The sequence below is a fragment of the Castor canadensis genome, chromosome 3, assembly GCF_047511655.1.
Source record: "Castor canadensis chromosome 3, mCasCan1.hap1v2, whole genome shotgun sequence".
Lineage (NCBI taxonomy): Eukaryota > Metazoa > Chordata > Mammalia > Rodentia > Castoridae > Castor > Castor canadensis.
Genome location: NC_133388.1, coordinates 107,540,653 through 107,563,437, shown reverse-complemented (window position 1 = coordinate 107,563,437; position 22,785 = coordinate 107,540,653).

Genomic DNA, 22,785 nt, shown 5'->3' with positions numbered 1-22,785 from the left:
AAACAATGTGGTAGATGCTGCAGCTTCTAACATAGATGGTTTTCCTTGCAGTGATGCATGTGTTCTTTAACTCAGCCTAATACGCCTAATTGGAACAAAGAGAGCTGCTCTCCACCTTGAAAAACCGAAGTTGCAGGAAGGATTCCTTCGAAAAACGAACTCAATTTTAACAGGGAAATAATGTGCTAGATGCTGTAGCTTCTAACATAGATGGTTTTCTTTTGGGGAGATATATGAGTTTCTTCAACTCAGCCAAATAGGCCTATCAGGAGCAGAAAGGGCCAATCTCCACCAGAAACACCTAAGTTGAAGGAAGTATTGCTTTCAAAAACGAATTCAATTCTCACAGGGAAACAATGTGCTAGATGCTCCTGCTTCTAACACAGATTGTCTTTTTACAAAGGATTCATTTGTTTCTTCAAATTTGTTGAAGAGGCCTATTTGGAACAAATGAGCCTTTCTCCACCTTGAACAGTATGATTTGCAGGAAGTATTCCTTTCAAAAACTAAATGAATTCTGACAGGGAAACAATGTGCCAGATGTTCCTGCTTCTACCTCAGATGGTTTTATTTTGAGAGATATATGTGTTTCTTCAACTCAGCTGAATAGGCCTATTTGTAGGAAACAGAGCTTATCTCCACCTTGAAACACCCAAGTTGCAGGAAATAGTCCTTTAGAAACTAACTCAATGCTCACTGGGTAACAATGTGCTGGTATGTGCAGCTTCTAACATAAATAGATTTTTTGGAGAGATACTTGTGTTTCTTCAACTCAGGTGAAAAGCTGTATTTTGAGCAAACAGACATACCACCACGTTGAGCAACCTATTGGAGGAAGATTTCCTTTCCAAACTAACTCAAATCTCACAGGGAACAATGTACTCTATGCTCCTTCAATTAACACAGATGGTCAACTTTTGAGAGATACCTGTGTTTCTTCACCTTATCTGAGTAGGCTTGTTGGGAAAAAATGAACCATTGTCCACCTTGAAATTATGATTTGAAGGAAGTATTCCTTTGAAACACTAACTCAGCTCTCACAGGGAAACAATGCAGTATGTGCTGCAGCTTCTAACATAGATGGTTTTCTTTGGAGATCTACAGGTGTTTTTTCAACTCAGCTGAATAGGCCTATTTGGAGCAAACAGAGCCTATCTCCACATTGAAAAACCAAAGTTGCAGGAAGTACTCTTTTCAAAAACGAATTCAATTCTCAAAGGGAAACAATGTGCTACGTAATGCCGATTCTAGCTCAGATGCTTTTCTTTTTTGTCATACGTGTGTTTCTTCACCTTAGCTGAATAGGGGAATTTGGAATAAAAGAGCTTTTCTCCACCTTGAAAATTTTGATGTGCAGGAAGTATTCCTTTCAAAAACGAACTAAATTCTCACAGGGAGAAAATGTGCTAAGTACTGCAGGTTCGAACATAGATGGTGTTGTTTGGAGAGGTATATGTGCTGCATAACTCACCTGAAGAACCCTACTTGGAACAAAATGATCCTCTCTCCACTTTGAAAACTGTGAATAGGAGGAATTTTTCCTTCCAAAAACTAACTCTATTGTCACAGGGAAATAATGTGCTAGACGCTGCAGCTTCTCACATAGATGGCTTTCTTTGGAGAAAAAGGGAAGTTTCTTCAACTCAACTGAATAGGCCTATTTGGAGTAAAGAGAGCCTATGTCCACCTTGAAACACCTAAGCTGCAGGAAGTATTCCTTTTAAAAACTAACTCATTTGAACATGGAAGCAATATCCTAGTCCTGCTTCAAACACAGGTAGTTATTTTTGAGAGATTTATGTTTATCTTCAACTTGGCTGCATAGTTCTGTTTGAACAAAAGGAGCATTTCTGCAGGTTGAAAATTCTGTCTTGCAGAAATTGTTCCTTTCAAAAACTAACTCAATTGTCACTGGGAACAAAATGCTAGATGCTACTGCTTCTAACACATATCATTTTCTTTTGAAAGATACATGTGTTTCATCAACTCACCTGAATACACCTATTTGGAACAAAGAGAGCCTACCTCCACCTTTAAAAACAAAAGTTGCAGGAAGTATTCCTTTCCAAAGCAAAGTTTATTCTCACGTGGAAATAATGTGCTACATACTGCAGGTACTAACCTAGATGATTTTGTTAGGAGAGGTACATGTGCTACTTCAAAGTAACTGAATAGGCCTACTTGGAACAAAATGAGCCTTTCTTAATCTCGAAAACGATGATTAGCAGGAATTGCTCCTTTCAAACACTAACTCACTTCTCACAGGGAAAGAATGTGGTAAATATTGCAGCTTCTGACATAGACGGTTTTCTTTGGGGAGTTAATGAGGTTTCTTCAACTTAGCTGAGTAGGCCCACTTGGAATACATTGTGCCTTTCTCAGCCCTGAAAATTGTGGTTTGAAAGAAGTATTCCTTTGAAAAACTAACTCAATTCTCACAGGGAGATATTGTGCTAGATGCTGGAGCTTCTAACATGCAGTTATTTCATTGGAGAGATACATGTGTTACTTCAACTCAGGTGATTAGGCCTATTTGTAGCCAATAGAGACTATCTCCACCTTGAAACACCTAAGTTACAGGAAGTATTCCTTTTAAACACTAACTCAATTTTAACAGGGAAACAATGTGCTAGAGGCTCCTGCTTCTAACACACATGCGTTTCTTTGGAGAGATACATAAGCTTCATCAACTTAGCTGAATAGGCCTACCTGGAACAAAATGAGCCTTTCTCCACGTGTAGAACTTTGATTTGTAGAAAGTACTCCTTTGAAAACTAACTTTATTCTCACAGGGAAAGAATGTTCTAGATGCTCCTGCTTCTAAGACCGTTGGTTTTCTTTTGAGAGATACGTGTGTTCCTTCAACTTACTGAAATGGCCTATATGGAACAAAATGAACCTTTCTGAACCTTGAAAATTCTGTTTTGCTGGCAGTATTTCTTTCAAAACCTAGCTCTATTCACACAGGTGAACAACATGGTAGATGCTAGTGCTTCTAACTCAAATGGCTTTCTTTCTAGAGGTACATGTGTTTCCTCAACTCAGCTGAAGAGGCCTATTTGGAACAAAGTGAGCCTATCTCCACCTTAAAGAACCAAAGTGGCAGGAAGTATTCCTTTCAAAACCTAACTCAGTTTTCCCAGGAAACAGTGTTCTAGATGCTGCAATTTCTAACATAGATTTTTTTTTTTTTAGATATTTATGTGTTTCTTCAACTCGGCTGAATAGGTCTATTTGGAAATAAATGAGCCTTCCTCAACCTTGAAAATTCTGATTTGCAGGAAGGATTCCTTTCAAAAATGAACTAAATTCTCAGAGGTAAACAATGTGATAGATTCTGCTGCTTTTTACACACATGGGTTTCTTTTGAGAGACATGCGAGATTCATCAACTCAGGTGTATAGGCCTTCTTGGAACAAAGAGAGGCTATCTCTACCATGGAAAACCCACCTAGCATGAAGTATTCCTTTCAAAAACTAACTCAATTCTCCAAAGGAAACAATATGCTTGATGGTGCAGCTTCTAACAAAGATGATTTTCTTAGGAGAGGTTCATGGGTTTTCCAAGTCAGCTGAATATACCTATTTGGAGCAAACAGAGCCTAACTCCACCTCTAAATCCTAAGTTGCAGAAAAGGATTCCTTTCAAACTCTAGTCAATTCTCACATGGAAACAATGTGCTAGAATCTGCAGCATGTGACATAGATGTTTTCCTAAGGAGAGGTACATGTGTTTCTTCACCTCAGCTGAATTGCCTGTTTGGAACAAAATGAGCCTTTAGGAAAATTATGATGTGCAGGAAGTATTTCTTTCGAAAAGTAACTCAAGTTTACATGGAAGCGATGTGCAAGGTGCTTCAGATCCTAACACAGATGGCTTTCTTTGGATAGATACGGGTATTTCTTCAACTCTGGTGAAGAAGCCTTTTGGGAGCAAACCGAGCCTATCTCCCCTTGAAATACCTAAGTTTCCTTCCAAAATCTAACTCAATTCTCACAGGGAAGAAATGTGCTACATGCTGCTGCTTCTAACACAAATGGACTTCTTTTCAAAAACAAATGTGTTTCTGAAACTTAGCTGAATAGGCCAACTTGGAAAAAATGAGCCTTTCTGCATCTTCAGAACTATGATTTGCACGATGTACTCCTTTGGAAACTACCTCAATTCTCACAGGGTAGTGCTTACACACGTGATTTTCTTTCAAGATATATATGTGTTTGACCAACTCACCCGTACAGGCCTATTTCTAACAAAGAGAGCCTGTCAATGCATTGGAAAACCCACATAGCAGGAAGTATTCCTTTCAAAACTAGCTCATATCTCACAGGGAAACAATGTGCTTGAACTTGCATCTGCTAACATAAATGGTTTCCTTTGGAGAGATACATGGGTTGCTTGAACTCAGCTGCATACACCTATTTGGAGCAAAGAGAGCCTATGTCCACCTTCAATCAGCTAAGTGGCAGGAAGTCTTCCTTTCAAAAACGAACTAAATTCTCACAGGGAAACAATGTGCTAGATGCTCCTTCTTGTAACACACATGGTTTTCTGTCGAGAGATATATTTGTTTCTTCAACGTAGTTGAACAGGCCTATTTAAAAAAAATGAGCTTTTCTCCACCTTGAAACTTTTGATTTGTAGTGAGTATTCATTCAAAAACTAAGTCAATATTAACAGGGAGACAATGTGCAGGAGGCTCGAGCTTCTAACAAAGATCATTCTCTTTCATGAGATCCATGTCTTTCTTCACCTTAGTTGAATTGGTCTTTTTGGAACCAAATGAGCCTTTCTCCACCTTGAAAAGTGCAATTTACACGAAGTATTCCTACTAAAACATACTCAATTCTCACTGAGAAACAAATTGCCAGATGCCCCTCCTTCTCAATAGTGGTTATCATTCCTGATATACATGTGTTTCACCTTAGCTGAATAGGCCAATTTGGAACAAAGTGAGCCTTACACTACCTTGAAAACTATGATAAGCAGGAAGTATTCCTTTCAAAAACTACTTCTCCTTTTGCACAGAAACAATGTGGTAGATGCTGCAGCTTCTAACATAGATGGTTTTCCTTGCAGTGATGCATGTGTTCTTTAACTCAGCCTAATACGCCTAATTGGAACAAAGAGAGCTGCTCTCCACCTTGAAAAACCGAAGTTGCAGGAAGGATTCCTTCGAAAAACGAACTCAATTTTAACAGGGAAATAATGTGCTAGATGCTGTAGCTTCTAACATAGATGGTTTTCTTTTGGGGAGATATATGAGTTTCTTCAACTCAGCCAAATAGGCCTATCAGGAGCAGAAAGGGCCAATCTCCACCAGAAACACCTAAGTTGAAGGAAGTATTGCTTTCAAAAACGAATTCAATTCTCACAGGGAAACAATGTGCTAGATGCTCCTGCTTCTAACACAGATTGTCTTTTTACAAAGGATTCATTTGTTTCTTCAAATTTGTTGAAGAGGCCTATTTGGAACAAATGAGCCTTTCTCCACCTTGAACAGTATGATTTGCAGGAAGTATTCCTTTCAAAAACTAAATGAATTCTGACAGGGAAACAATGTGCCAGATGTTCCTGCTTCTACCTCAGATGGTTTTATTTTGAGAGATATATGTGTTTCTTCAACTCAGCTGAATAGGCCTATTTGTAGGAAACAGAGCTTATCTCCACCTTGAAACACCCAAGTTGCAGGAAATAGTCCTTTAGAAACTAACTCAATGCTCACTGGGTAACAATGTGCTGGTATGTGCAGCTTCTAACATAAATAGATTTTTTGGAGAGATACTTGTGTTTCTTCAACTCAGGTGAAAAGCTGTATTTTGAGCAAACAGACATACCACCACGTTGAGCAACCTATTGGAGGAAGATTTCCTTTCCAAACTAACTCAAATCTCACAGGGAACAATGTACTCTATGCTCCTTCAATTAACACAGATGGTCAACTTTTGAGAGATACCTGTGTTTCTTCACCTTATCTGAGTAGGCTTGTTGGGAAAAAATGAACCATTGTCCACCTTGAAATTATGATTTGAAGGAAGTATTCCTTTGAAACACTAACTCAGCTCTCACAGGGAAACAATGCAGTATGTGCTGCAGCTTCTAACATAGATGGTTTTCTTTGGAGATCTACAGGTGTTTTTTCAACTCAGCTGAATAGGCCTATTTGGAGCAAACAGAGCCTATCTCCACATTGAAAAACCAAAGTTGCAGGAAGTACTCTTTTCAAAAACGAATTCAATTCTCAAAGGGAAACAATGTGCTACGTAATGCCGATTCTAGCTCAGATGCTTTTCTTTTTTGTCATACGTGTGTTTCTTCACCTTAGCTGAATAGGGGAATTTGGAATAAAAGAGCTTTTCTCCACCTTGAAAATTTTGATGTGCAGGAAGTATTCCTTTCAAAAACGAACTAAATTCTCACAGGGAGAAAATGTGCTAAGTACTGCAGGTTCGAACATAGATGGTGTTGTTTGGAGAGGTATATGTGCTGCATAACTCACCTGAAGAACCCTACTTGGAACAAAATGATCCTCTCTCCACTTTGAAAACTGTGAATAGGAGGAATTTTTCCTTCCAAAAACTAACTCTATTGTCACAGGGAAATAATGTGCTAGACGCTGCAGCTTCTCACATAGATGGCTTTCTTTGGAGAAAAAGGGAAGTTTCTTCAACTCAACTGAATAGGCCTATTTGGAGTAAAGAGAGCCTATGTCCACCTTGAAACACCTAAGCTGCAGGAAGTATTCCTTTTAAAAACTAACTCATTTGAACATGGAAGCAATATCCTAGTCCTGCTTCAAACACAGGTAGTTATTTTTGAGAGATTTATGTTTATCTTCAACTTGGCTGCATAGTTCTGTTTGAACAAAAGGAGCATTTCTGCAGGTTGAAAATTCTGTCTTGCAGAAATTGTTCCTTTCAAAAACTAACTCAATTGTCACTGGGAACAAAATGCTAGATGCTACTGCTTCTAACACATATCATTTTCTTTTGAAAGATACATGTGTTTCATCAACTCACCTGAATACACCTATTTGGAACAAAGAGAGCCTACCTCCACCTTTAAAAACAAAAGTTGCAGGAAGTATTCCTTTCCAAAGCAAAGTTTATTCTCACGTGGAAATAATGTGCTACATACTGCAGGTACTAACCTAGATGATTTTGTTAGGAGAGGTACATGTGCTACTTCAAAGTAACTGAATAGGCCTACTTGGAACAAAATGAGCCTTTCTTAATCTCGAAAACGATGATTAGCAGGAATTGCTCCTTTCAAACACTAACTCACTTCTCACAGGGAAAGAATGTGGTAAATATTGCAGCTTCTGACATAGACGGTTTTCTTTGGGGAGTTAATGAGGTTTCTTCAACTTAGCTGAGTAGGCCCACTTGGAATACATTGTGCCTTTCTCAGCCCTGAAAATTGTGGTTTGAAAGAAGTATTCCTTTGAAAAACTAACTCAATTCTCACAGGGAGATATTGTGCTAGATGCTGGAGCTTCTAACATGCAGTTATTTCATTGGAGAGATACATGTGTTACTTCAACTCAGGTGATTAGGCCTATTTGTAGCCAATAGAGACTATCTCCACCTTGAAACACCTAAGTTACAGGAAGTATTCCTTTTAAACACTAACTCAATTTTAACAGGGAAACAATGTGCTAGAGGCTCCTGCTTCTAACACACATGCGTTTCTTTGGAGAGATACATAAGCTTCATCAACTTAGCTGAATAGGCCTACCTGGAACAAAATGAGCCTTTCTCCACGTGTAGAACTTTGATTTGTAGAAAGTACTCCTTTGAAAACTAACTTTATTCTCACAGGGAAAGAATGTTCTAGATGCTCCTGCTTCTAAGACCGTTGGTTTTCTTTTGAGAGATACGTGTGTTCCTTCAACTTACTGAAATGGCCTATATGGAACAAAATGAACCTTTCTGAACCTTGAAAATTCTGTTTTGCTGGCAGTATTTCTTTCAAAACCTAGCTCTATTCACACAGGTGAACAACATGGTAGATGCTAGTGCTTCTAACTCAAATGGCTTTCTTTCTAGAGGTACATGTGTTTCCTCAACTCAGCTGAAGAGGCCTATTTGGAACAAAGTGAGCCTATCTCCACCTTAAAGAACCAAAGTGGCAGGAAGTATTCCTTTCAAAACCTAACTCAGTTTTCCCAGGAAACAGTGTTCTAGATGCTGCAATTTCTAACATAGATTTTTTTTTTTTTAGATATTTATGTGTTTCTTCAACTCGGCTGAATAGGTCTATTTGGAAATAAATGAGCCTTCCTCAACCTTGAAAATTCTGATTTGCAGGAAGGATTCCTTTCAAAAATGAACTAAATTCTCAGAGGTAAACAATGTGATAGATTCTGCTGCTTTTTACACACATGGGTTTCTTTTGAGAGACATGCGAGATTCATCAACTCAGGTGTATAGGCCTTCTTGGAACAAAGAGAGGCTATCTCTACCATGGAAAACCCACCTAGCATGAAGTATTCCTTTCAAAAACTAACTCAATTCTCCAAAGGAAACAATATGCTTGATGGTGCAGCTTCTAACAAAGATGATTTTCTTAGGAGAGGTTCATGGGTTTTCCAAGTCAGCTGAATATACCTATTTGGAGCAAACAGAGCCTAACTCCACCTCTAAATCCTAAGTTGCAGAAAAGGATTCCTTTCAAACTCTAGTCAATTCTCACATGGAAACAATGTGCTAGAATCTGCAGCATGTGACATAGATGTTTTCCTAAGGAGAGGTACATGTGTTTCTTCACCTCAGCTGAATTGCCTGTTTGGAACAAAATGAGCCTTTAGGAAAATTATGATGTGCAGGAAGTATTTCTTTCGAAAAGTAACTCAAGTTTACATGGAAGCGATGTGCAAGGTGCTTCAGATCCTAACACAGATGGCTTTCTTTGGATAGATACGGGTATTTCTTCAACTCTGGTGAAGAAGCCTTTTGGGAGCAAACCGAGCCTATCTCCCCTTGAAATACCTAAGTTTCCTTCCAAAATCTAACTCAATTCTCACAGGGAAGAAATGTGCTACATGCTGCTGCTTCTAACACAAATGGACTTCTTTTCAAAAACAAATGTGTTTCTGAAACTTAGCTGAATAGGCCAACTTGGAAAAAATGAGCCTTTCTGCATCTTCAGAACTATGATTTGCACGATGTACTCCTTTGGAAACTACCTCAATTCTCACAGGGTAGTGCTTACACACGTGATTTTCTTTCAAGATATATATGTGTTTGACCAACTCACCCGTACAGGCCTATTTCTAACAAAGAGAGCCTGTCAATGCATTGGAAAACCCACATAGCAGGAAGTATTCCTTTCAAAACTAGCTCATATCTCACAGGGAAACAATGTGCTTGAACTTGCATCTGCTAACATAAATGGTTTCCTTTGGAGAGATACATGGGTTGCTTGAACTCAGCTGCATACACCTATTTGGAGCAAAGAGAGCCTATGTCCACCTTCAATCAGCTAAGTGGCAGGAAGTCTTCCTTTCAAAAACGAACTAAATTCTCACAGGGAAACAATGTGCTAGATGCTCCTTCTTGTAACACACATGGTTTTCTGTCGAGAGATATATTTGTTTCTTCAACGTAGTTGAACAGGCCTATTTAAAAAAAATGAGCTTTTCTCCACCTTGAAACTTTTGATTTGTAGTGAGTATTCATTCAAAAACTAAGTCAATATTAACAGCGAGACAATGTGCAGGAGGCTCGAGCTTCTAACAAAGATCATTCTCTTTCATGAGATCCATGTCTTTCTTCACCTTAGTTGAATTGGTCTTTTTGGAACCAAATGAGCCTTTCTCCACCTTGAAAAGTGCAATTTACACGAAGTATTCCTACTAAAACATACTCAATTCTCACTGAGAAACAAATTGCCAGATGCCCCTCCTTCTCAATAGTGGTTATCATTCCTGATATACATGTGTTTCACCTTAGCTGAATAGGCCAATTTGGAACAAAGTGAGCCTTACACTACCTTGAAAACTATGATAAGCAGGAAGTATTCCTTTCAAAAACTACTTCTCCTTTTGCACAGAAACAATGTGGTAGATGCTGCAGCTTCTAACATAGATGGTTTTCCTTGCAGTGATGCATGTGTTCTTTAACTCAGCCTAATACGCCTAATTGGAACAAAGAGAGCTGCTCTCCACCTTGAAAAACCGAAGTTGCAGGAAGGATTCCTTCGAAAAACGAACTCAATTTTAACAGGGAAATAATGTGCTAGATGCTGTAGCTTCTAACATAGATGGTTTTCTTTTGGGGAGATATATGAGTTTCTTCAACTCAGCCAAATAGGCCTATCAGGAGCAGAAAGGGCCAATCTCCACCAGAAACACCTAAGTTGAAGGAAGTATTGCTTTCAAAAACGAATTCAATTCTCACAGGGAAACAATGTGCTAGATGCTCCTGCTTCTAACACAGATTGTCTTTTTACAAAGGATTCATTTGTTTCTTCAAATTTGTTGAAGAGGCCTATTTGGAACAAATGAGCCTTTCTCCACCTTGAACAGTATGATTTGCAGGAAGTATTCCTTTCAAAAACTAAATGAATTCTGACAGGGAAACAATGTGCCAGATGTTCCTGCTTCTACCTCAGATGGTTTTATTTTGAGAGATATATGTGTTTCTTCAACTCAGCTGAATAGGCCTATTTGTAGGAAACAGAGCTTATCTCCACCTTGAAACACCCAAGTTGCAGGAAATAGTCCTTTAGAAACTAACTCAATGCTCACTGGGTAACAATGTGCTGGTATGTGCAGCTTCTAACATAAATAGATTTTTTGGAGAGATACTTGTGTTTCTTCAACTCAGGTGAAAAGCTGTATTTTGAGCAAACAGACATACCACCACGTTGAGCAACCTATTGGAGGAAGATTTCCTTTCCAAACTAACTCAAATCTCACAGGGAACAATGTACTCTATGCTCCTTCAATTAACACAGATGGTCAACTTTTGAGAGATACCTGTGTTTCTTCACCTTATCTCAGTAGGCTTGTTGGGAAAAAATGAACCATTGTCCACCTTGAAATTATGATTTGAAGGAAGTATTCCTTTGAAACACTAACTCAGCTCTCACAGGGAAACAATGCAGTATGTGCTGCAGCTTCTAACATAGATGGTTTTCTTTGGAGATCTACAGGTGTTTTTTCAACTCAGCTGAATAGGCCTATTTGGAGCAAACAGAGCCTATCTCCACGTTGAAAAACCAAAGTTGCAGGAAGTACTCTTTTCAAAAACGAATTCAATTCTCAAAGGGAAACAATGTGCTACGTAATGCCGATTCTAGCTCAGATGCTTTTCTTTTTTGTCATACGTGTGTTTCTTCACCTTAGCTGAATAGGGGAATTTGGAATAAAAGAGCTTTTCTCCACCTTGAAAATTTTGATGTGCAGGAAGTATTCCTTTCAAAAACGAACTAAATTCTCACAGGGAGAAAATGTGCTAAGTACTGCAGGTTCGAACATAGATGGTGTTGTTTGGAGAGGTATATGTGCTGCATAACTCACCTGAAGAACCCTACTTGGAACAAAATGATCCTCTCTCCACTTTGAAAACTGTGAATAGGAGGAATTTTTCCTTCCAAAAACTAACTCTATTGTCACAGGGAAATAATGTGCTAGACGCTGCAGCTTCTCACATAGATGGCTTTCTTTGGAGAGAAAGGGAAGTTTCTTCAACTCAACTGAATAGGCCTATTTGGAGTAAAGAGAGCCTATGTCCACCTTGAAACACCTAAGCTGCAGGAAGTATTCCTTTTAAAAACTAACTCATTTGAACATGGAAGCAATATCCTAGTCCTGCTTCAAACACAGGTGGTTATTTTTGAGAGATTTATGTTTATCTTCAACTTGGCTGCATAGTTCTGTTTGAACAAAAGGAGCATTTCTGCAGCTTGAAAATTCTGTCTTGCAGAAATTGTTCCTTTCAAAAACTAACTCAATTGTCACTGGCAACAAAATGCTAGATGCTACTGCTTCTAACACATATCATTTTCTTTTGAAAGATACATGTGTTTCATCAACTCACCTGAATACACCTATTTGGAACAAAGAGAGCCTACCTCCACCTTTAAAAACAAAAGTTGCAGGAAGTATTCCTTTCCAAAGCAAAGTTTATTCTCACGTGGAAATAATGTGCTACATACTGCAGGTACTAACCTAGATGATTTTGTTAGGAGAGGTACATGTGCTACTTCAAAGTAACTGAATAGGCCTACTTGGAACAAAATGAGCCTTTCTTAATCTCGAAAACGATGATTAGCAGGAATTGCTCCTTTCAAACACTAACTCACTTCTCACAGGGAAAGAATGTGGTAAATATTGCAGCTTCTGACATAGACGGTTTTCTTTGGGGAGTTAATGAGGTTTCTTCAACTTAGCTGAGTAGGCCCACTTGGAATACATTGTGCCTTTCTCAGCCCTGAAAATTGTGGTTTGAAAGAAGTATTCCTTTGAAAAACTAACTCAATTCTCACAGGGAGATATTGTGCTAGATGCTGGAGCTTCTAACATGCAGTTATTTCATTGGAGAGATACATGTGTTACTTCAACTCAGGTGATTAGGCCTATTTGTAGCCAATAGAGACTATCTCCACCTTGAAACACCTAAGTTACAGGAAGTATTCCTTTTAAACACTAACTCAATTTTAACAGGGAAACAATGTGCTAGAGGCTCCTGCTTCTAACACACATGCGTTTCTTTGGAGAGATACATAAGCTTCATCAACTTAGCTGAATAGGCCTACCTGGAACAAAATGAGCCTTTCTCCACGTGTAGAACTTTGATTTGTAGAAAGTACTCCTTTGAAAACTAACTTTATTCTCACAGGGAAAGAATGTTCTAGATGCTCCTGCTTCTAAGACCGTTGGTTTTCTTTTGAGAGATACGTGTGTTCCTTCAACTTACTGAAATGGCCTATATGGAACAAAATGAACCTTTCTGAACCTTGAAAATTCTGTTTTGCTGGCAGTATTTCTTTCAAAACCTAACTCTATTCACACAGGTGAACAACATGGTAGATGCTAGTGCTTCTAACTCAAATGGCTTTCTTTCTAGAGGTACATGTGTTTCCTCAACTCAGCTGAAGAGGCCTATTTGGAACAAAGTGAGCCTATCTCCACCTTAAAGAACCAAAGTGGCAGGAAGTATTCCTTTCAAAACCTAACTCAGTTTTCCCAGGAAACAGTGTTCTAGATGCTACAATTTCTAACATAGATTTTTTTTTTTTTAGATATTTATGTGTTTCTTCAACTCGGCTGAATAGGTCTATTTGGAAATAAATGAGCCTTCCTCAACCTTGAAAATTCTGATTTGCAGGAAGGATTCCTTTCAAAAATGAACTAAATTCTCAGAGGTAAACAATGTGATAGATTCTGCTGCTTTTTACACACATGGGTTTCTTTTGAGAGACATGCGAGATTCATCAACTCAGGTGTATAGGCCTTCTTGGAACAAAGAGAGGCTATCTCTACCATGGAAAACCCACCTAGCATGAAGTATTCCTTTCAAAAACTAACTCAATTCTCCAAAGGAAACAATATGCTTGATGGTGCAGCTTCTAACAAAGATGATTTTCTTAGGAGAGGTTCATGGGTTTTCCAAGTCAGCTGAATATACCTATTTGGAGCAAACAGAGCCTAACTCCACCTCTAAATCCTAAGTTGCAGAAAAGGATTCCTTTCAAACTCTAGTCAATTCTCACATGGAAACAATGTGCTAGAATCTGCAGCATGTGACATAGATGTTTTCCTAAGGAGAGGTACATGTGTTTCTTCACCTCAGCTGAATTGCCTGTTTGGAACAAAATGAGCCTTTAGGAAAATTATGATGTGCAGGAAGTATTTCTTTCGAAAAGTAACTCAAGTTTACATGGAAGCGATGTGCAAGGTGCTTCAGATCCTAACACAGATGGCTTTCTTTGGATAGATACGGGTATTTCTTCAACTCTGGTGAAGAAGCCTTTTGGGAGCAAACCGAGCCTATCTCCCCTTGAAATACCTAAGTTTCCTTCCAAAATCTAACTCAATTCTCACAGGGAAGAAATGTGCTACATGCTGCTGTTTCTAACACAAATGGACTTCTTTTCAAAAACAAATGTGTTTCTGAAACTTAGCTGAATAGGCCAACTTGGAAAAAATGAGCCTTTCTGCATCTTCAGAACTATGATTTGCACGATGTACTCCTTTGGAAACTACCTCAATTCTCACAGGGTAGTGCTTACACACGTGATTTTCTTTCAAGATATATATGTGTTTGACCAACTCACCCGTACAGGCCTATTTCTAACAAAGAGAGCCTGTCAATGCATTGGAAAACCCACATAGCAGGAAGTATTCCTTTCAAAACTAGCTCATATCTCACAGGGAAACAATGTGCTTGAACTTGCATCTGCTAACATAAATGGTTTCCTTTGGAGAGATACATGGGTTGCTTGAACTCAGCTGCATACACCTATTTGGAGCAAAGAGAGCCTATGTCCACCTTCAATCAGCTAAGTGGCAGGAAGTCTTCCTTTCAAAAACGAACTAAATTCTCACAGGGAAACAATGTGCTAGATGCTCCTTCTTGTAACACACATGGTTTTCTGTCGAGAGATATATTTGTTTCTTCAACGTAGTTGAACAGGCCTATTTAAAAAAAATGAGCTTTTCTCCACCTTGAAACTTTTGATTTGTAGTGAGTATTCATTCAAAAACTAAGTCAATATTAACAGCGAGACAATGTGCAGGAGGCTCGAGCTTCTAACAAAGATCATTCTCTTTCATGAGATCCATGTCTTTCTTCACCTTAGTTGAATTGGTCTTTTTGGAACCAAATGAGCCTTTCTCCACCTTGAAAAGTGCAATTTACACGAAGTATTCCTACTAAAACATACTCAATTCTCACTGAGAAACAAATTGCCAGATGCCCCTCCTTCTCAATAGTGGTTATCATTCCTGATATACATGTGTTTCACCTTAGCTGAATAGGCCAATTTGGAACAAAGTGAGCCTTACACTACCTTGAAAACTATGATAAGCAGGAAGTATTCCTTTCAAAAACTACTTCTCCTTTTGCACAGAAACAATGTGGTAGATGCTGCAGCTTCTAACATAGATGGTTTTCCTTGCAGTGATGCATGTGTTCTTTAACTCAGCCTAATACGCCTAATTGGAACAAAGAGAGCTGCTCTCCACCTTGAAAAACCGAAGTTGCAGGAAGGATTCCTTCGAAAAACGAACTCAATTTTAACAGGGAAATAATGTGCTAGATGCTGTAGCTTCTAACATAGATGGTTTTCTTTTGGGGAGATATATGAGTTTCTTCAACTCAGCCAAATAGGCCTATCAGGAGCAGAAAGGGCCAATCTCCACCAGAAACACCTAAGTTGAAGGAAGTATTGCTTTCAAAAACGAATTCAATTCTCACAGGGAAACAATGTGCTAGATGCTCCTGCTTCTAACACAGATTGTCTTTTTACAAAGGATTCATTTGTTTCTTCAAATTTGTTGAAGAGGCCTATTTGGAACAAATGAGCCTTTCTCCACCTTGAACAGTATGATTTGCAGGAAGTATTCCTTTCAAAAACTAAATGAATTCTGACAGGGAAACAATGTGCCAGATGTTCCTGCTTCTACCTCAGATGGTTTTATTTTGAGAGATATATGTGTTTCTTCAACTCAGCTGAATAGGCCTATTTGTAGGAAACAGAGCTTATCTCCACCTTGAAACACCCAAGTTGCAGGAAATAGTCCTTTAGAAACTAACTCAATGCTCACTGGGTAACAATGTGCTGGTATGTGCAGCTTCTAACATAAATAGATTTTTTGGAGAGATACTTGTGTTTCTTCAACTCAGGTGAAAAGCTGTATTTTGAGCAAACAGACATACCACCACGTTGAGCAACCTATTGGAGGAAGATTTCCTTTCCAAACTAACTCAAATCTCACAGGGAACAATGTACTCTATGCTCCTTCAATTAACACAGATGGTCAACTTTTGAGAGATACCTGTGTTTCTTCACCTTATCTCAGTAGGCTTGTTGGGAAAAAATGAACCATTGTCCACCTTGAAATTATGATTTGAAGGAAGTATTCCTTTGAAACACTAACTCAGCTCTCACAGGGAAACAATGCAGTATGTGCTGCAGCTTCTAACATAGATGGTTTTCTTTGGAGATCTACAGGTGTTTTTTCAACTCAGCTGAATAGGCCTATTTGGAGCAAACAGAGCCTATCTCCACGTTGAAAAACCAAAGTTGCAGGAAGTACTCTTTTCAAAAACGAATTCAATTCTCAAAGGGAAACAATGTGCTACGTAATGCCGATTCTAGCTCAGATGCTTTTCTTTTTTGTCATACGTGTGTTTCTTCACCTTAGCTGAATAGGGGAATTTGGAATAAAAGAGCTTTTCTCCACCTTGAAAATTTTGATGTGCAGGAAGTATTCCTTTCAAAAACGAACTAAATTCTCACAGGGAGAAAATGTGCTAAGTACTGCAGGTTCGAACATAGATGGTGTTGTTTGGAGAGGTATATGTGCTGCATAACTCACCTGAAGAACCCTACTTGGAACAAAATGATCCTCTCTCCACTTTGAAAACTGTGAATAGGAGGAATTTTTCCTTCCAAAAACTAACTCTATTGTCACAGGGAAATAATGTGCTAGACGCTGCAGCTTCTCACATAGATGGCTTTCTTTGGAGAGAAAGGAAAGTTTCTTCAACTCAACTGAATAGGCCTATTTGGAGTAAAGAGAGCCTATGTCCACCTTGAAACACCTAAGCTGCAGGAAGTATTCCTTTTAAAAACTAACTCATTTGAACATGGAAGCAATATCCTAGTCCTGCTTCAAACACAGGTGGTTATTTTTGAGAGATTTATGTTTATCTTCAACTTGGCTGCATAGTTCTGTTTGAACAAAAGGAGCATTTCTGCAGGTTGAAAATTCTGTCTTGCAGAAATTGTTCCTTTCAAAAACTAACTCAATTGTCACTGGCAACAAAATGCTAGATGCTACTGCTTCTAACACATATCATTTTCTTTTGAAAGATACATGTGTTTCATCAACTCACCTGAATACACCTATTTGGAACAAAGAGAGCCTACCTCCACCTTTAAAAACAAAAGTTGCAGGAAGCATTCCTTTCCAAAGCAAAGTTTATTCTCACGTGGAAATAATGTGCTACATACTGCAGGTACTAACCTAGATGATTTTGTTAGGAGAGGTACATGTGCTACTTCAAAGTAACTGAATAGGCCTACTTGGAACAAAATGAGCCTTTCTTAATCTCGAAAACGATGATTAGCAGGAATTGCTCCTTTCAAACACTAACTCACTTCTCACAGGGAAAGAATGTGGTAAATATTGCAGCTTCTGACATAGACGGTTTTCTTTGGGGAGTTAATGGGGTTTCTTCAACTTAGCTGAGTAGGCCCACTTGGAATACATTGTGCCTTTCTCAGCCCTGAAAATTGTGGTTTGAAAGAAGTATTCCTTTGAAAAACTAACTCAATTCTCACAGGGAGATATTGTGCTAGATGCTGGAGCTTCTAACATGCAGTTATTTCATTGGAGAGATACATGTGTTACTTCAACTCAGCTGATTAGGCCTATTTGTAGCCAATAGAGACTATCTCCACCTTGAAACACCTAAGTTACAGGAAGTATTCCTTTTAAACACTATCTCAATTTCAACAGGGAAACAATGTGCTAGAGGCTCCTGCTTCTAACACACATGCGTTTCTTTGGAGAGATACATAAGCTTCATCAACTTAGCTGAATAGGCCTACCTGGAACAAAATGAGCCTTTCTCCACGTGTAGAACTTTGATTTGTAGAAAGTACTCCTTTGAAAACTAACTTTATTCTCACAGGGAAAGAATGTTCTAGATGCTCCTGCTTCTAAGACCGTTGGTTTTCTTTTGAGAGATACGTGTGTTCCTTCAACTTACTGAAATGGCCTATATGGAACAAAATGAACCTTTCTGAACCTTGAAAATTCTGTTTTGCTGTCAGTATTTCTTTCAAAACCTAACTCTATTCACACAGGTGAACAACATGGTAGATGCTAGTGCTTCTAACTCAAATGGCTTTCTTTCTAGAGGTACATGTGTTTCCTCAACTCAGCTGAAGAGGCCTATTTGGAACAAAGTGAGCCTATCTCCACCTTAAAGAACCAAAGTGGCAGGAAGTATTCCTTTCAAAACCTAACTCAGTTTTCCCAGGAAACAGTGTTCTAGATGCTGCAATTTCTAACATAGATTTTTTTTTTTTTAGATATTTATGTGTTTCTTCAACTCGGCTGAATAGGTCTATTTGGAAATAAATGAGCCTTCCTCAACCTTGAAAATTCTGATTTGCAGGAAGGATTCCTTTCAAAAATGAACTAAATTCTCAGAGGTAAACAATGTGATAGATTCTGCTGCTTTTTACACACATGGGTTTCTTTTGAGAGACATGCGAGATTCATCAACTCAGGTGTATAGGCCTTCTTGGAACAAAGAGAGGCTATCTCTACCATGGAAAACCCACCTAGCATGAAGTATTCCTTTCAAAAACTAACTCAATTCTCCAAAGGAAACAATATGCTTGATGGTGCAGCTTCTAACAAAGATGATTTTCTTAGGAGAGGTTCATGGGTTTTCCAAGTCAGCTGAATATACCTATTTGGAGCAAACAGAGCCTAACTCCACCTCTAAATCCTAAGTTGCAGAAAAGGATTCCTTTCAAACTCTAGTCAATTCTCACATGGAAACAATGTGCTAGAATCTGCAGCATGTGACATAGATGTTTTCCTAAGGAGAGGTACATGTGTTTCTTCACCTCAGCTGAATTGCCTGTTTGGAACAAAATGAGCCTTTAGGAAAATTATGATGTGCAGGAAGTATTTCTTTCGAAAAGTAACTCAAGTTTACATGGAAGCGATGTGCAAGGTGCTTCAGATCCTAACACAGATGGCTTTCTTTGGATAGATACGGGTATTTCTTCAACTCTGGTGAAGAAGCCTTTTGGGAGCAAACCGAGCCTATCTCCCCTTGAAATACCTAAGTTTCCTTCCAAAATCTAACTCAATTCTCACAGGGAAGAAATGTGCTACATGCTGCTGCTTCTAACACAAATGGACTTCTTTTCAAAAACAAATGTGTTTCTGAAACTTAGCTGAATAGGCCAACTTGGAAAAAATGAGCCTTTCTGCATCTTCAGAACTATGATTTGCACGATGTACTCCTTTGGAAACTACCTCAATTCTCACAGGGTAGTGCTTACACACGTGATTTTCTTTCAAGATATATATGTGTTTGACCAACTCACCCGTACAGGCCTATTTCTAACAAAGAGAGCCTGTCAATGCATTGGAAAACCCACATAGCAGGAAGTATTCCTTTCAAAACTAGCTCATATCTCACAGGGAAACAATGTGCTTGAACTTGCATCTGCTAACATAAATGGTTTCCTTTGGAGAGATACATGGGTTGCTTGAACTCAGCTGCATACACCTATTTGGAGCAAAGAGAGCCTATGTCCACCTTGAATCAGCTAAGTGGCAGGAAGTCTTCCTTTCAAAAACGAACTAAATTCTCACAGGGAAACAATGTGCTAGATGCTCCTTCTTGTAACACACATGGTTTTCTGTCGAGAGATATATTTGTTTCTTCAACGTAGTTGAACAGGCCTATTTAAAAAAAATGAGCTTTTCTCCACCTTGAAACTTTTGATTTGTAGTGAGTATTCATTCAAAAACTAAGTCAATATTAACAGGGAGACAATGTGCAGGAGGCTCGAGCTTCTAACAAAGATCATTCTCTTTCATGAGATCCATGTCTTTCTTCACCTTAGTTGAATTGGTCTTTTTGGAACCAAATGAGCCTTTCTCCACCTTGAAAAGTGCAATTTACACGAAGTATTCCTACTAAAACATACTCAATTCTCACTGAGAAACAAATTGCCAGATGCCCCTCCTTCTCAATAGTGGTTATCATTCCTGATATACATGTGTTTCACCTTAGCTGAATAGGCCAATTTGGAACAAAGTGAGCCTTACACTACCTTGAAAACTATGATAAGCAGGAAGTATTCCTTTCAAAAACTACTTCTCCTTTTGCACAGAAACAATGTGGTAGATGCTGCAGCTTCTAACATAGATGGTTTTCCTTGCAGTGATGCATGTGTTCTTTAACTCAGCCTAATACGCCTAATTGGAACAAAGAGAGCTGCTCTCCACCTTGAAAAACCGAAGTTGCAGGAAGGATTCCTTCGAAAAACGAACTCAATTTTAACAGGGAAATAATGTGCTAGATGCTGTAGCTTCTAACATAGATGGTTTTCTTTTGGGGAGATATATGAGTTTCTTCAACTCAGCCAAATAGGCCTATCAGGAGCAGAAAGGGCCAATCTCCACCAGAAACACCTAAGTTGAAGGAAGTATTGCTTTCAAAAACGAATTCAATTCTCACAGGGAAACAATGTGCTAGATGCTCCTGCTTCTAACACAGATTGTCTTTTTACAAAGGATTCATTTGTTTCTTCAAATTTGTTGAAGAGGCCTATTTGGAACAAATGAGCCTTTCTCCACCTTGAACAGTATGATTTGCAGGAAGTATTCCTTTCAAAAACTAAATGAATTCTGACAGGGAAACAATGTGCCAGATGTTCCTGCTTCTACCTCAGATGGTTTTATTTTGAGAGATATATGTGTTTCTTCAACTCAGCTGAATAGGCCTATTTGTAGGAAACAGAGCTTATCTCCACCTTGAAACACCCAAGTTGCAGGAAATAGTCCTTTAGAAACTAACTCAATGCTCACTGGGTAACAATGTGCTGGTATGTGCAGCTTCTAACATAAATAGATTTTTTGGAGAGATACTTGTGTTTCTTCAACTCAGGTGAAAAGCTGTATTTTGAGCAAACAGACATACCACCACGTTGAGCAACCTATTGGAGGAAGATTTCCTTTCCAAACTAACTCAAATCTCACAGGGAACAATGTACTCTATGCTCCTTCAATTAACACAGATGGTCAACTTTTGAGAGATACCTGTGTTTCTTCACCTTATCTGAGTAGGCTTGTTGGGAAAAAATGAACCATTGTCCACCTTGAAATTATGATTTGAAGGAAGTATTCCTTTGAAACACTAACTCAGCTCTCACAGGGAAACAATGCAGTATGTGCTGCAGCTTCTAACATAGATGGTTTTCTTTGGAGATCTACAGGTGTTTTTTCAACTCAGCTGAATAGGCCTATTTGGAGCAAACAGAGCCTATCTCCACATTGAAAAACCAAAGTTGCAGGAAGTACTCTTTTCAAAAACGAATTCAATTCTCAAAGGGAAACAATGTGCTACGTAATGCCGATTCTAGCTCAGATGCTTTTCTTTTTTGTCATACGTGTGTTTCTTCACCTTAGCTGAATAGGGGAATTTGGAATAAAAGAGCTTTTCTCCACCTTGAAAATTTTGATGTGCAGGAAGTATTCCTTTCAAAAACGAACTAAATTCTCACAGGGAGAAAATGTGCTAAGTACTGCAGGTTCGAACATAGATGGTGTTGTTTGGAGAGGTATATGTGCTGCATAACTCACCTGAAGAACCCTACTTGGAACAAAATGATCCTCTCTCCACTTTGAAAACTGTGAATAGGAGGAATTTTTCCTTCCAAAAACTAACTCTATTGTCACAGGGAAATAATGTGCTAGACGCTGCAGCTTCTCACATAGATGGCTTTCTTTGGAGAAAAAGGGAAGTTTCTTCAACTCAACTGAATAGGCCTATTTGGAGTAAAGAGAGCCTATGTCCACCTTGAAACACCTAAGCTGCAGGAAGTATTCCTTTTAAAAACTAACTCATTTGAACATGGAAGCAATATCCTAGTCCTGCTTCAAACACAGGTAGTTATTTTTGAGAGATTTATGTTTATCTTCAACTTGGCTGCATAGTTCTGTTTGAACAAAAGGAGCATTTCTGCAGGTTGAAAATTCTGTCTTGCAGAAATTGTTCCTTTCAAAAACTAACTCAATTGTCACTGGGAACAAAATGCTAGATGCTACTGCTTCTAACACATATCATTTTCTTTTGAAAGATACATGTGTTTCATCAACTCACCTGAATACACCTATTTGGAACAAAGAGAGCCTACCTCCACCTTTAAAAACAAAAGTTGCAGGAAGTATTCCTTTCCAAAGCAAAGTTTATTCTCACGTGGAAATAATGTGCTACATACTGCAGGTACTAACCTAGATGATTTTGTTAGGAGAGGTACATGTGCTACTTCAAAGTAACTGAATAGGCCTACTTGGAACAAAATGAGCCTTTCTTAATCTCGAAAACGATGATTAGCAGGAATTGCTCCTTTCAAACACTAACTCACTTCTCACAGGGAAAGAATGTGGTAAATATTGCAGCTTCTGACATAGACGGTTTTCTTTGGGGAGTTAATGAGGTTTCTTCAACTTAGCTGAGTAGGCCCACTTGGAATACATTGTGCCTTTCTCAGCCCTGAAAATTGTGGTTTGAAAGAAGTATTCCTTTGAAAAACTAACTCAATTCTCACAGGGAGATATTGTGCTAGATGCTGGAGCTTCTAACATGCAGTTATTTCATTGGAGAGATACATGTGTTACTTCAACTCAGGTGATTAGGCCTATTTGTAGCCAATAGAGACTATCTCCACCTTGAAACACCTAAGTTACAGGAAGTATTCCTTTTAAACACTAACTCAATTTTAACAGGGAAACAATGTGCTAGAGGCTCCTGCTTCTAACACACATGCGTTTCTTTGGAGAGATACATAAGCTTC